The 13,681-nt window shown below is 39.7% G+C and overlaps 1 protein-coding gene across 1 annotated transcript in view; it reads right to left on the bottom strand.

Moving 5' to 3' along the window:
- Positions 1-13,681, bottom strand: part of SLC9A9 (solute carrier family 9 member A9) — a 598,822-nt gene that overhangs the window by 69,708 nt on the left and 515,433 nt on the right. The gene's annotated exons all lie outside the window — the stretch shown is intronic.

Raw genomic sequence — 13,681 nt, 5'->3', positions numbered from 1 at the left:
ATTCAAAACCCTACACGGTATTCAAAGCCCAGTGCAATGCCATCCCCTTTATCAGAACCTCCAACCCTCCACCTGGAAGTAATTTCTGTCACTCCTACACCCTGGTGGTAATTTGCTTGAACTTTTCCAGCCTTCACATGTTGTACACAGGCCTCTCCTGTTTCTACCACAAGATGTCTTTAGCTGCTAGAAGATGTTTGGATTGTTCTCCTTGATTAGCTTGATCGTCCCCCCTAACATTCGCTTTGTCATGGACCCCAGGGGTTGTATGTTGGTAACAATGCCTGGATCATTCCTCTCTAATAACACTGTTCTTGCCTATCTGCAAGTCTGAATGTTTTGTGATGTTTCATATTCTGCTGTCAGTTTTGCTTGACCACACCTGACCCATTTAGGGATCTTGCCAGAGTCCTGAACATATAACTTATTGCCTACTGTGTGCCCTGAACTTTCCATTCGAGTTGACCTTTGCAAGCAGTACTTGCTCTAAAAGGGTATCAAAGTCAAATGACCAACTTTTAACAATCTAAGTACATAAGAACAGGGAGATGTTTCCCAGCATTAGCGCAGCCATAACCCAAACAACACATTGCTCCATAATGCTCACGATAAATCCTGTATATTGCATAAAGGATGTTTCCCATTAAGGGCAACCTTACAGCTCTGGCAATGTTTTTTGTCCGTTGAAGGTGAAAGTGTGTATGTGTTTGGGGTGGAGGTGGCGGTAGGGGAGTTAGTTGATGGGTGAGTAAAGAAAACAGATGAGAGTCTGAGACCAGGGGCTGACCAGAGTACTTAGCAGAACATGGCCAGAATGAAAAAATGAAGCGGTAGAACCCGTAGAGGAAATTCTCCTTTGCATTGGCAGCACAGATCCCTATTGACATGAAATTTGAAATCACTGGTTAGCAAAACAATTTTGATTTCCTATTGAGTTCTTGGGGAGGGGGTGCAAATAACATTGGTGAAGCTGGGCTCCCCGACTCTGCCATCCTCCCATATGGCAGGTGTGCAGGCCACCTTGGCCTCCTGCGCGTGCTGCTCCTCATGGGCAGCTGCAGTTCGCCCGTCATCCCTGGGGCTGGTGGAGACGTGCTCGCCTCTCTGGCAGAGGGAGTTTCTCTTCCGTTCCATTCATCTCCCTAGCTGCTTAGCAGTTCCTCCTTTTGGAGGCTGCTGTTCCTCTCCTCCTCCGGGGCTGGGGCATCCCAGCGGCAGGACCTGGGAGCCCAGGTCCCCAGGCCACGTGAGCCTCACGCCCCGGTGCACAGCAGCCCGCCTCCTGCCCAGCCGTCAGCGCTCACTTTCCTCCCAGCTTCTGTTCCGCACCTTTCCTCCCTACAGGTTCTGGCACAGCGCCTTGCTGCTGACTTGTATTTTTTTCTCCATGATACAGGAGGGAGGGTAATTAGGAGGAAATCCTGAGAATCTTCAAAATACTGGAAAAAAAAAGAAAATGCTGGCGGCGCTATTCATGGAAAGTGGAATTTGGCCTGGCTGTGACCTCCCCCGTGCCTGGCTTAGACTCCCTGGTGGAGGAGACAGATGGTGAGGTGAGAAAAGCTGTGTGACCCGATCACTGGCGGCCAGAGCAATCGGCAGGAGCAGTGAAGAGCAGATCGTTTTAAAGCAAACATGGACTTCAGGGCAGGAGAGTAGAAGGATGAATCTTTATATATTGGAAGCCAAGGCATTTCTGAATGAAATGAACTTAGCAGTTTTATTTTAAATTCAGCGCCAAGAGGTAGACAGTGGACTTGCCCAGCATCAAATCTCACATTCAACACTGGGGACAGCTAGCTTAGAATCTGAAAGGGACAGTCATGGTCCCTTTCTAAGGAAATGTTCCCAGCAGTTAACTAATCCGATCTGAATTGTGGAATAAATGGTGCTTTGAAATACGTTTCTCATTAATTTTCATATAAATGTAGACAGCTAAGTGGTTTGGATGTTATTTTGAGAGCATCTCTTTAACCAAAAATTTATTATTAATGGCAAATATTTTAGGGCATGGTTAGCTGAATTTTCCTGGGTGTCAAACACATACTGTTTCCTGAAAATCATAAAATATCCTCCTTCTGTTCCTAACAGAAGTGACAGATCCCATTGCCTTGTTTCCACAATGCTTAACTGTGTTATAACAAATGTCAGTAGTGAATTAACTATCCCTTTGAATGTTTCAAATGTGACTTTTAATTAAGCATATTAACCTGATATATCATCATTTGAGCAGCAACTAAAATAAGATTATATGAATTTTAAATTTTGGATGCCCGCAGAACATGAAAAGCACTTTATGAGGCTTGCATTAATGCATATTTCATTATAATGTAATTCTATATTAGATATTCCATTTATGCATAGAGCCAAAATAGTTTCCGCTCTGTAGTGACGCTGATTTAAATGAGTAAATCACAAGGAATCGAGAAATCTTAACTCTTCGTGAATCTCAGCATTATCATGCATATAAAGAAAGTCTTTGTGGGCAGAATCTTACCTTTAGTTGATAGAGTACAGCATTTTTTATTCAAGTGGGATGGGGTAAGAGAGGATGGATGAACTATTTCTTCTGTATAGCATTAACTGATCAGAGACAATCCTGAGCATTTTTCATTTACTCCACATATAGCAGCTGATCAGTTTTGCCATGCAGAGCAGTCAATAAGGCTCAACTACACATGAGAGGGTTATGAGGGGCCGGTGGGCTGCCTTGCCCACATGGGTAAGGAGAACATGTGCAATATTAATGCATAAAGAAAGAAACTCTGGGAGCTAGATGCATGCTACTCTGCAGGGCTGCCTTAAAGTATCCTGTGTAATATTACTAATAGACCTTTTACAATTTTTATAGCTTCCCGAGTTATTTTTGAGTCAGTGCTAGCATTCAATTATTTCCTGTTGAATAGGGAACAAAATAGGCCTAAAGACTGAAAGGAAAAGCTGCTGTGGGGAGCGGTCTCTCCAGATGGAAGTTTTCTGGCAGATTGTGATTTGTGACTCAGAATGAGCCCAGATTACTGTGCCATATGGGTGGCAGCAGTGCCTGTAGACACTATTCAGTTACTCAGTAGGCTCCTCCTGAACTCCTACTATGCGTTGGTTACTCGCTGGGCACTGGGAAACAAAGATGAGTAAGCGACAGTATCTGCCACCAAGGAGTCCATTCATTTATTCATTCATTCATTTAACCAACATTTACTGAGCATCAATGATGTGCATTGTATATTAGGGGAGTTGAGCACGTAAACATAGAGTAAATTACCATATGGTGTGACAAAATCAGTTATAGGAAAAAAATGCTATGCAGCTTAGAGGTGGAGAGAGAGACAAATTATATTTGGGACAGTCAGGAATCCTCACAGAAAAGGTGACATTCAACATGAATCTTGAAGTAGGATTAGGAAATTATTGAGAGGAAAGGAGGACAAGGTCATTCCAGATAAAGAGAACAGCATGAGCAAAGTCATGGAGCTAAGGTTTCATGCTTGGGAGGAAAAATAAGAAAATAAGAAATAGATTGTGGATATAGCTTTTGGCTCATAGGGAGGAAATGCAACTAGCGAAATAACTTATGTGGGATCTTTTATGTCATGTTAGAGTTTGGCATTATTCTGAATGTTGGGAATGGAAAATTCCAGAGCTCCCTCCTTTCTATCCTCATGGCAGATATCCCTAAATCTGGCATGAATGGTATTCTTTCCTGCTGAGCCCAGGCCGACCCTTGGAATATTTCTCTATGTAGGGTTCTAAAAAACCTCAACCAACTTACTGGAATTGGTACAAAGAAGAAGTATATTCACCATCTTGGTTACAGGCAAAGGAAGCAAAGGTTTTTAAATAGGGAAATGACAAGTGTGTGCTGTCATTCTCTATCCTGATTTGATTATTGGGAAGACCATTTGAACCAGTGCACTGGAGAATGAATTAGAGTGGGGAGAATCTTGAATCAGGAAAACCAACAGGAAACTGTTTAATAGTTCAAGTCATTGGTTCTCAACTTGATGGCCCACTAAAACATTTGAGATGCTTGTTACAAATGTCAGTACCGAGGTTCCACCCTTGACCAATTAATCCAGAATTTAAAACAAAACAAAAGCCAAGTGGTTCATTTGTGGCCAAGGGTTGAGATCCACTTATCTGCGAATCCGATCATGAAAACATTTATTTATTAGACAGAAGAGGTTTTATCTCTTTTAATGTATACTTGGAGAGGAGAGTGGATGACTTCAGGCAGATGGGAAATGATTTGCTGCCATTGGGCCTTTACTCATATAGTACTACTCATAATGGCTGCTTTCTTGATTGTCCTCTATATCTCTGCTGACTTATCTATAGATATTTAATCCACCATATCAATCATCTGCATATGTATTTTTTATCCACAATTTACAGATAAGGTAACAAATTGTCATGGGCTTTAAGTAACTTGCTTAATATCATAAGGTAATTGATGCCAACTACAACTGCCAATACATCTACTGTAGTTTTTTAAGGGGAAGACTGATGAGAATGTGAACGTTTCTCTCTGGTTCAAAACAAGGTCATCCTTACCTATCAGGAACTGTGCATTTCGTGTTCTGATTGGCTCAAATCCTCACTGTATGCACATTGCACAATTGTCCTGCCTAAGTGTGCTTTCATGCTTGTGATTTCTGTGAACAAACAGTACCAAGAACCACCACCTCCCACCCCCTGCCCAAATCAGAGACATGTTGGCTCACTCTAAATATCCTTTTAAAAACATCCATATAAATTGGATTTCTTTCCCTAATTGTTATTTAGCAAGCAAATAATGCTCCATGGCTGCCTAATTATTTGGATTGTTTCAGAACTAGTGAGCAGAAAAAGTACTAGCAATAGTATTCACAGTAAACACTAGGTTCTTACTTTGTCTGAAACTTCTATTCTAGAGTCTCTCTATGCAACCAAGGCAGCTCTCATAGCCAGTACCCATGCAATGCATTTAATTCAACAATGGGGGTCTCATTTATAAGCCAGCCGGCTGCTTCTTGACCTGGGGGATAGACCACGAAGATTTGGCTTTAGGAGGGGCATGCTACTGCAACCAGGTGAGCCGCATGGCTTGCCTAGCAACAAAGAATGCCAAGAACAGAATGCACAAGAGTGAAGAATTCCTAATTTTGAATCCAGTGCTTTCAACTACCAGATTGCATTAATTCCTAGAAATGAAACAAAGTAAGAGGTGCCTTATTTACTGTATTTATTATGGTTTACTCTTTTGGCAAAATCTTATGCATTACGTTAGCATCTTCTTTTTTAGTTATCATTGGAAGGAGACTCTAGAACCTTGTCTTTCCAGCTGTTTTCTGTGGAGCCCCAGGATTTCTTAACAGATGAGGGAAACTTCAGTGGATGTCATGGGGAAGTGACTGTGAAGTTGCACTCAGCTCTATAATTTCCATCCCAACTTCGACTAGAATAGTTTTGCTTTTATTAATTTTGTATTTGAAAAAAATAATCTGCTACAATTGGTACAAAGAGCACTGCACTAGACATAAGAAAGCTCTGGGTAAAACATTTGCATATGCCAATCAATGGGATTCTTGTTGTTTTTAATAATTCGAAAATCCAAAATCCAATTTTGATCCTGTACATGTCTGGAAAAAGTGGCATGAACATAGCTGAAAAGAGTTGTTATAAAGCCCATGAACTTGTCTCTTAGGAGATGTCTGGATCCGCCTATAGGTGCTCAGTCATGGCCAGTGGAATTAAAATGGGTTTTAAAGATGAGGTTTCTGATTTTACAATCCTGGTCATTAGATTTCAAGAAAGAGCATATATTAGCAGACGGCTGTTGGAAGCGGACATGCTGAAAAGTGATAGATACCACAAGGGAAGATGCGAGTTAAGACTTAGTCACCCACTGCACTGGAGGGACTATCTCATAGTGAGTAGGAGTGTGGACTCTGAAGTCTGACGGATTTTGGTTCATGACCCAATTTGGACCCTTACTTGCTTTGTGATTTTGAGCCTCAGTGTTCTCTTCTGTAAAACGGGCTTAGTAGCAACCCTTACCTCATAATGTTATTGTGTGTATTAAATGAAATCATGCATGTAAGGTATGTATCAGTTTCTGGAAGACAATAAAGGCTCAGTGATAATATTCTGATTATAAAGTGACTTGAGTCATTTTTTTTTTGTAGAAGCCAAAAACTGTTGAGGAAAACAGAGCATTGTAACTAGATATATTAGCTAACTCATAATGATAGCCCCGACCCATAAAGATATGCCAAGCTATGCCTAATGAGAAGACTATGTAATGCATTTCAGAAAACTTTCCAAATAAAATCATGTTTAAAGTAACAAATTTTAAGAAACAAGGCAAGATGCTCATTTTGCCACTCCTATTCAACATAGTACTGGAAGTCCTAGCCAGAGATAATAGGCATGAAAAAAAAATGGCACCCATATTGGAAAGGAAGAAGTACAATGATCTCTGTTCACAGATGACATAATCTTATATATAGAAAACCCTAAAGATTCCACAAAAAATCTGTTAGAGCTCATAAATGAATTCAGAAAAGCTGCAGGATTCAAGATCAACACCAAAAATCAGCCGTGTTTCTATACCCTAACAATGAACACTGATAAAAGGAAATTAAGAAAACAATCCCATTTACAATAGCATCATAAAGAATAAAATACTTAGACATAAACATAACCAAGGAGGAGACTTGTACATTGAAAAGTACAAAACACTGATGAAAGAAATTAAAGCAGGTGAAAATAAATAGACATTCCATGTTTATGGCTCAGAAGACTTGCTATTGTTAAAATATTTATACTGCCCAAAATGATGTACAGATTCAATAACATTCTGGTCAAAATCCCAATGGCATTTTTTACAGAAATAGAAAAAGATTCTAAAATTCACGTGAATCTCAAGGAATCCTGAATAGTCAAAACATTCTTGAAAAAGAAGAACAAAGCTAAAGATTTCATAATTCTTGATTTCAAAACATATTACAAGGCTATAGTATCCAAAACTGTGTGGTACTGGCATAAAAACAGACATTTAGACCAATGAAACAAAATAGAGCACCTAGAAATAAGCTCTTGTATGAGCAAATGATCTTTGATGAGTTAGGATCACACAATGGGGAAACGATAGTCTCTTCAGCAAATGGTGTTGGGAAACTGAATATCCATATGCAAAAGAACTAATTTGGACCTTTATCTTATGCCATATAGAAAAATCAACTCAAAATGAATGAAGGACCTAAGTATAAGATCTAAAACTATAAAGCTTTTGGAAGAAAACATAGAGGAAAGCCTTTATGATATTGGACTCAAATGATTTCTTGGATATAGCACCAAAAGCACAGACAATAAATGCAAAAATAGACAAATGGTACTACATCTTCTACATAAATTTAAAAACTTCTGCACATCAAATGAAACAGACAACAAAAAAGGCAACCAATGGAATGGAAGAAAATATTTGCAAACCACTGATAATGGAGTAATATTCAGACTATGTTAAAACTTCTACAATTCAACAATAACAAAATAACCTTATTGAAAAATGGGCAAAGGGCTTGAATAGACATTTCTTCAAAGAAGATATGCAAGTTAACAAGCATATGAAGAGATGCTCAATATCTCTAATCATTAGGAGACTACATAATGAGATATCACCTATAAAAACAGAAAATAACTGTTGATGAGGACATGGAGAAATTGGAATCTTCGTGCACTGTTGGTGGGAATGTAAAATGGTGCAGCTGCTATGGAAAACAGTACGTATGTTCCTCAAAACATTAAAAATAGAACTACCATATGATTTAGCAATCCCACTTCTGGGTATATATCCAAAAGAATTGAAAGCAGGAGCTCCAAGAGATACTTGCACACCAGTGTTCATCGCAGCATTATTCACAATAGCCAAGAGGTGGAAGCAGCCCATATGCTCATCAATGAGTAAATGGATAAAGAAAATGTGATATGTATAATACATACACTAGGATATTATTCAGCTTTAAAAAGGACAGAAATTCTGTCACATGCTACAACATAGATGAAGCTTAAGGACATTATGCTAAATGAAATCAGCCAGTCTCAAAAAGACAAATACTGCATAATAACCACTTATATGAGCTATTTAAAGTAGCCGAATTAACTGAAACAGAAAGTAGGATGGTGGTTGCCAGGGGCTAGGGTAGGGGGAAATGGGGAATTGTTCAATGGGTATAGAGTTTCAGTTTTGCAAGATAAAAAAAGTTCTAGAGATCGGTTGTACAACAATGTGAATATAGTTGACACTGTTGAACTGTATACTTAAAAATGCGAAGGTGGTAATTTTTATGTGCTTTTTACTACATTAATATTTAAAAAAAATTTTTTTAAATACAGAAAATCTTAAAGCATTAGCTTCAGTTATCTGGAAAATTGACACAAGGAGCGCATTGTTATGGCAGGGACCATGGTTTGCTACACAGTTCCTTTTATTTGTAAAACTCCAAATTATTCCAAATTGGATGACTAAACTATAGCTAACCTATATATTTTAAAGGAAACTATTTATGGATAGTATGGGAGAGAATATTATAATTTTATTAATAAATACTTGAGTCCCTACCGTGAGCAAAGAGCTATTAATTGCTCAATACCAAGGATATAACTGGCTTTTCTCTCCCTTGAATTGAATTTTCAGCCTCAGAGAGATCAGAAGCTTCCCTCCTTCCACCCCCCCCACCCTCATTCAGAACTGGCCACTGTGGATTTTCCGAGGCATTTATAGCCTTCTCTAAATTGTATTTTGTCATGTGTACTCTACCTGTATGTCACCTGATAGGAAACATCGGCTGAAATCAGTGATGAAACTGCCTACTTCCAAAGAGTTAAGGGGAACTCGTTCACTCCTCTTGCTTGTTCCTTGACTGGATCTGATCATTCACACGCCCCCTGATGCAGTCAGGCTCTACTTGAATCTGGCAGAGCAGCTCCTTCACAGGACTGTGGACTTTCCCAGAGCTTTCCTGATGACCTGCTGTAGCAGAATCCCCTGGGACCCTGGAGAAACATACGGCTCCCTTGGCCCTAACCCCAGGCTGCCGGAATCCCAATCTTTAGTGCCAATGAAGTGAACGCTAAACAAGTGCCCCAGGGGATTCTGAACTGCTTCCGCCCTTGGAAACCTCCACTTTAGAAGCAGCTTGGCAAACCTGGATGAAGGTTCTTGGGGGGACTAAAGACAGGGAAGGCGAATCTGTAGCCTATGGTGACTTTGGCCTTGTGCCCAGATCCCTTTCTTCCTAGACTTGTGTCCTTTGTTGGTGGAGGAGTATCTGCCTGGGTTCTTCTTGTCAGAGCTGGAGTGGCACCAGTCATGGTCTCACGATGGAGAGGAACATGCTTTTAGCTATTCTGTCCTTGAGGAAAAAAGGTAAAAGAAGAAAGGAGGGATCCCTGAATGCTAATTAAGTGACTTTTGTGTATAAGAGATGAACATGCGTGTCTCTTTAAATTAAAAGCCCTATTAAAACATATACTCACATATCTTTGGAGAGATACAGAATGTGTACTTCTTGTACCAGGCTGAAAAACTGGCTCTGTTATCATAGTGGTCTCAGGGAGTTTCAAGAAACAAAAGAGGTCTCATTGTGATTGCAATGTCAAAGTGTGATGGCCATCAACCCAGTTGTGCCTAAATACATTTTAAGAGGATTCATTATAAGCAAAAATAAATTGTGTTTTCTGCAATATTTCAGCTTGCACAAGGAATGTGACAAAGAGAAGGACATTGTAAATATTTTTGGCCTTATTTGGTCTTGGTATTTCTCTATGTCAGACTGAAAATCCTGACAAGCAGACAGAGCAGTGTTACGTTTAACAGACACCTTCGTGAAACCCATGGAGAGAAAGAGGGAGGGAGAAAAGCAGTAAGCGGGAGAGCTAGATAGCTCGGTTTAATCATTTGTTTCTGATTAAATCATTCCCAACCAAAATCATATGTACAGATCTTGGGACATAAATACATATACTTAAAAGGCATTCTTTAAAAATAATGCTACACCTGACTGCACCCCAATGGCCTTACAGGTGCTTGTTTTCACTCACAGCAACCACTGGGTACAGGAAAAGAATCAGACTGGTCCAGGGCAAATCAATCATCTTTATGTTAAAAACAACTTAAAGCAGCCTGGGGATTACATATCCAGGCTTCAAAAGTATTACCAGAGTTACGAATGTGAGAATGGTGCCTGACACTTTCTCCCATTTTAAATATTAGAAGACAGAGATATGAAAAAGTGACTTGCCCAAGTCACTCAGTTTTTAAGTGAAAGAGCTGGGGGTTTGAACCCATGTGTTTTGAATCCATGTGCCTCAGCGTCACACCGCCTTTAACTTATTACATAAAAGAATGTTATGTGAACTGAAAAATTCTTCACTTCTGTTCTCTGATAAGCATTCCTGGCTTATTTATTAGTAAATTACAGCAAAGGAGTGGTTGAGAAAGCTGGGACCCTTCAGATGCCATAATTTAAATCTTATTGCTGTCTCCTACACAAGGCACTGTGTCAGCTGACAGCTTGAGGGATGGAATTTTGGTTTCTCTGTGCCACCACCTGCCACCAATGGTGGCAATCAACATCAATAATTATTTGTGAGTCTCCTGGAATTCTGCTTTGCTCTATCTCACAATATTCTCATTAGAGCTCCCCCCTGGTGTGGAGGTTCATCGCGTGGCCCCTTGGACAGGGCCCCTGAGCCTCCCTCCCTGCTAGTATGTATTGTCTGTCATCTTTCTCTTTCATAATTAATTGCAATTTGCACAGCTGCATATGAGGTGAGTGGCTGGAGGGAAGAAATGCAGCTTCCGACTCTCTTGCTTACCTACCCAGTTCAAGCCTTGGTTGAGGATTTTCTCTGCTTGAATCCCAGGCTGCTCATTTCTCACGCAGTAGATAGCATTCCTTTTCCCTGCTATCTTCTTTATGTTACATTCGCCCCTTCTACACTGGCATACTATGTTGTTCCTTCACATAAATAAATTACTATTCAGATTCTTTTCCCTGATGTTCTTAAGGCTTCCCGTCACATTGTATTGCCACATCATTTACAAATATCGCAGTAGCCGGTGAACAATAGTTAATGACTAAAAGAGCAGACTGTTGAGAGCTATACTCTGGAATACTCAATAATCACGTCTACTCTGATAGTTTCTTTTCCTGTTCCAAAGCTGAGCTCGGTTGTATTCAGTTCTGATCATCAGGTTCATGTTAACAACTGTTGCTCAATTCACTGTTTTTCAAAATAATTATTAATACAACTCTGGGAGTGACAACTGCTTCTGTAAAAGGATGCTGCTGCCTGAATGATGGGGTGTGCTACGTACAATTATGGCTTCCAAGAGGTATTAACTGACATAAAAAAAAAAACAACCAAGTCAAAGACTAATGCATAGGAGAAATCTCAAAAGCACTAAGAGCACAACATGAGAACTTTTTGCATTGTGACATTGTAAACACAATAATAAGTGACTTGGAATCACGGTTGATTAAACTGATGTTAGAAGCTCTCAGTACTATTATACCATGCTTCAGCTCCTGGGCACCCTGTGCTTTGTTGTCAGCCAACAAACTATAATTTCATGCCTGACTGGCCTAATACAGTCTTAGGTTCCAGATTCTGTGCACAACCTCACCAGACCACAGAAGTTAAAGGAAAAGCAAATAAATAAATAAAACAGTAGGTAGAGGTCAAAAGACAATGCTCAACACCAACCTGAAATAAAGCAAGTCTTTCACAGGAATACATTCAGGATTTTGCTATCATTTAACTGAAGGACTATTTTGATTACCTGCTGATTCAACATTAACTAGACATTTATTAGAGCACCTGCTTTGCGCCAGGCAGTGGTAGGCCTGGAGGCTATAGTGGGAAAAATAAAACAGGTACTAATGAGTAGTTGGAATTTCTTAATGGAAAACAAGATGATTCTCCATTGCAACCACTCTATAGCTAGTGGAGGCTTTGAAGAGACCCTTAGAGAGGTTTGAGTTCAGATCTTTCCTGGGGCTCACTTTTGTACCGTCTTCAAGATTTCTCTTGGAAAGGGGCATTAACTCCTAATCCTGTCTTAGATGCAATCGTATTGAGTTTTTGCCCTTACCATATTCATCAGTTTACATTTCTGAATATACTCATAAAAGGTCTCCTGGTCAGGTCTTATCTCCACTCAGTAAAGATTGTCTTAACATCCAGAAATCTATCTCCAGACACCCTTTTATGTGCCCTTTCCAGAATGACAATATAAATGAGTTGGTACAAGAAATGTGAAAAAGAGAGATTGGAAATTTATTGAAATTCGCTAGTCATTAGTGCAAAAGGCTTTATTCACTTCCACATATTTTCTGCAGTTAGGATCACCTGAACTTTATCACTTTTGCTGGTAGCAGAATAATTAAGCTGAATAGGACACTTAATTCTAAGAAAGTTCTAAAGAAATCCTTAAAATTTTTAAGACTATCCCTCTCACTATCCTTTAGGCTGAAAGTCTGTCCAAATGTCTTTTGGCACTTATATGGAATATAATAAATTCCTTTCTCTGGATGTATCTCAGGATAGCATTAATTTGGTGTGATCGGGAGGTGAATTTCTTTAGGATCTTTTTCACTGTTCATGTGCTTCTTTTGCAGTTCCTTTGGAGTAGTGGGGGCTTAAGGGGGCTTAGCTTTCATAAACTTTTGGTCTTGAGAATATATACCTGAGATGGGGTCAGTTTGGGAGCCTCCAATGCCTGTCAATTTGGGAACTCCAGAGTAGGATTTTATAAAGATAATCATCCATTCATAACTGTATTGAGTTACAAGGGAGGGCAGGAGAGTCATCCCAGGTCATAGTTGCACAATGTAAATTTAGACCGAGGGATGAAATGTGTTGGAGAACACCCTGCAATAATCATTATTTGGTATCTGTGAATTTAACACACTTTTCAGAAGGGGACAAGTTGCTTGCCATGGTAGGAAAAGCTGTGCCAAATATTTGAGGAGAAATGTGGAGAGGAATAACATTAGCTTCAGATACCAAATTGCGAATTAAACTTCCTGAGGATTTCCTGAACCCTGTTCAAATAAATTAAAATTTTGTTTACCAAAATGACTCCAATATGCAAATACAGAACACAGTGTTATATAGGTGCTAGGGACTGAAATTTTTTACAATCACATAATTTATTGTAATACTTAATATTATGATAAGACCATTAATTTATCATATTTTCCCTGTAGTGTTTACTCACATGGACAGGGATAGATCCAGATTTCATGAAGTCTGAAGGTCACCTAATTTAGGAGGCTATTCTTAATAAAAAGAATGCACACTTTTGAATATCAACACTGGTCCCTGACAAAGGACCCATGCAGATGAAGAGCCCTGAAAGCTGAGTTTCATTGATTCCGGGTGAAACTACCTCTGGATGTGGAGCTGTGTTATGGGAAAACCGCATCACAGGCAGGACCCAGCTCTGCTGCCACCTCAGTAGGAGGCAAAGGTGGAAATGTGGAAACTATGGTTGTAAGGTTCCTACTTTACTGACCATCATAGAAGCTGCTCGTTGGTTCCCTTAGGAAGGGATCTCTCAATGAAACAAACAGTAGAGCTTCTTATTTTTTTTTTTTTGAGACAGTGTCTCACTCTGTCACCTAGGCTGGAGTGC

Source organism: Nomascus leucogenys, chromosome 8 (assembly GCF_006542625.1).
Source record: "Nomascus leucogenys isolate Asia chromosome 8, Asia_NLE_v1, whole genome shotgun sequence".
In the NCBI taxonomy this organism is placed as follows: domain Eukaryota; kingdom Metazoa; phylum Chordata; class Mammalia; order Primates; family Hylobatidae; genus Nomascus; species Nomascus leucogenys.
This window is presented reverse-complemented; position numbering and strand designations above follow the sequence as displayed.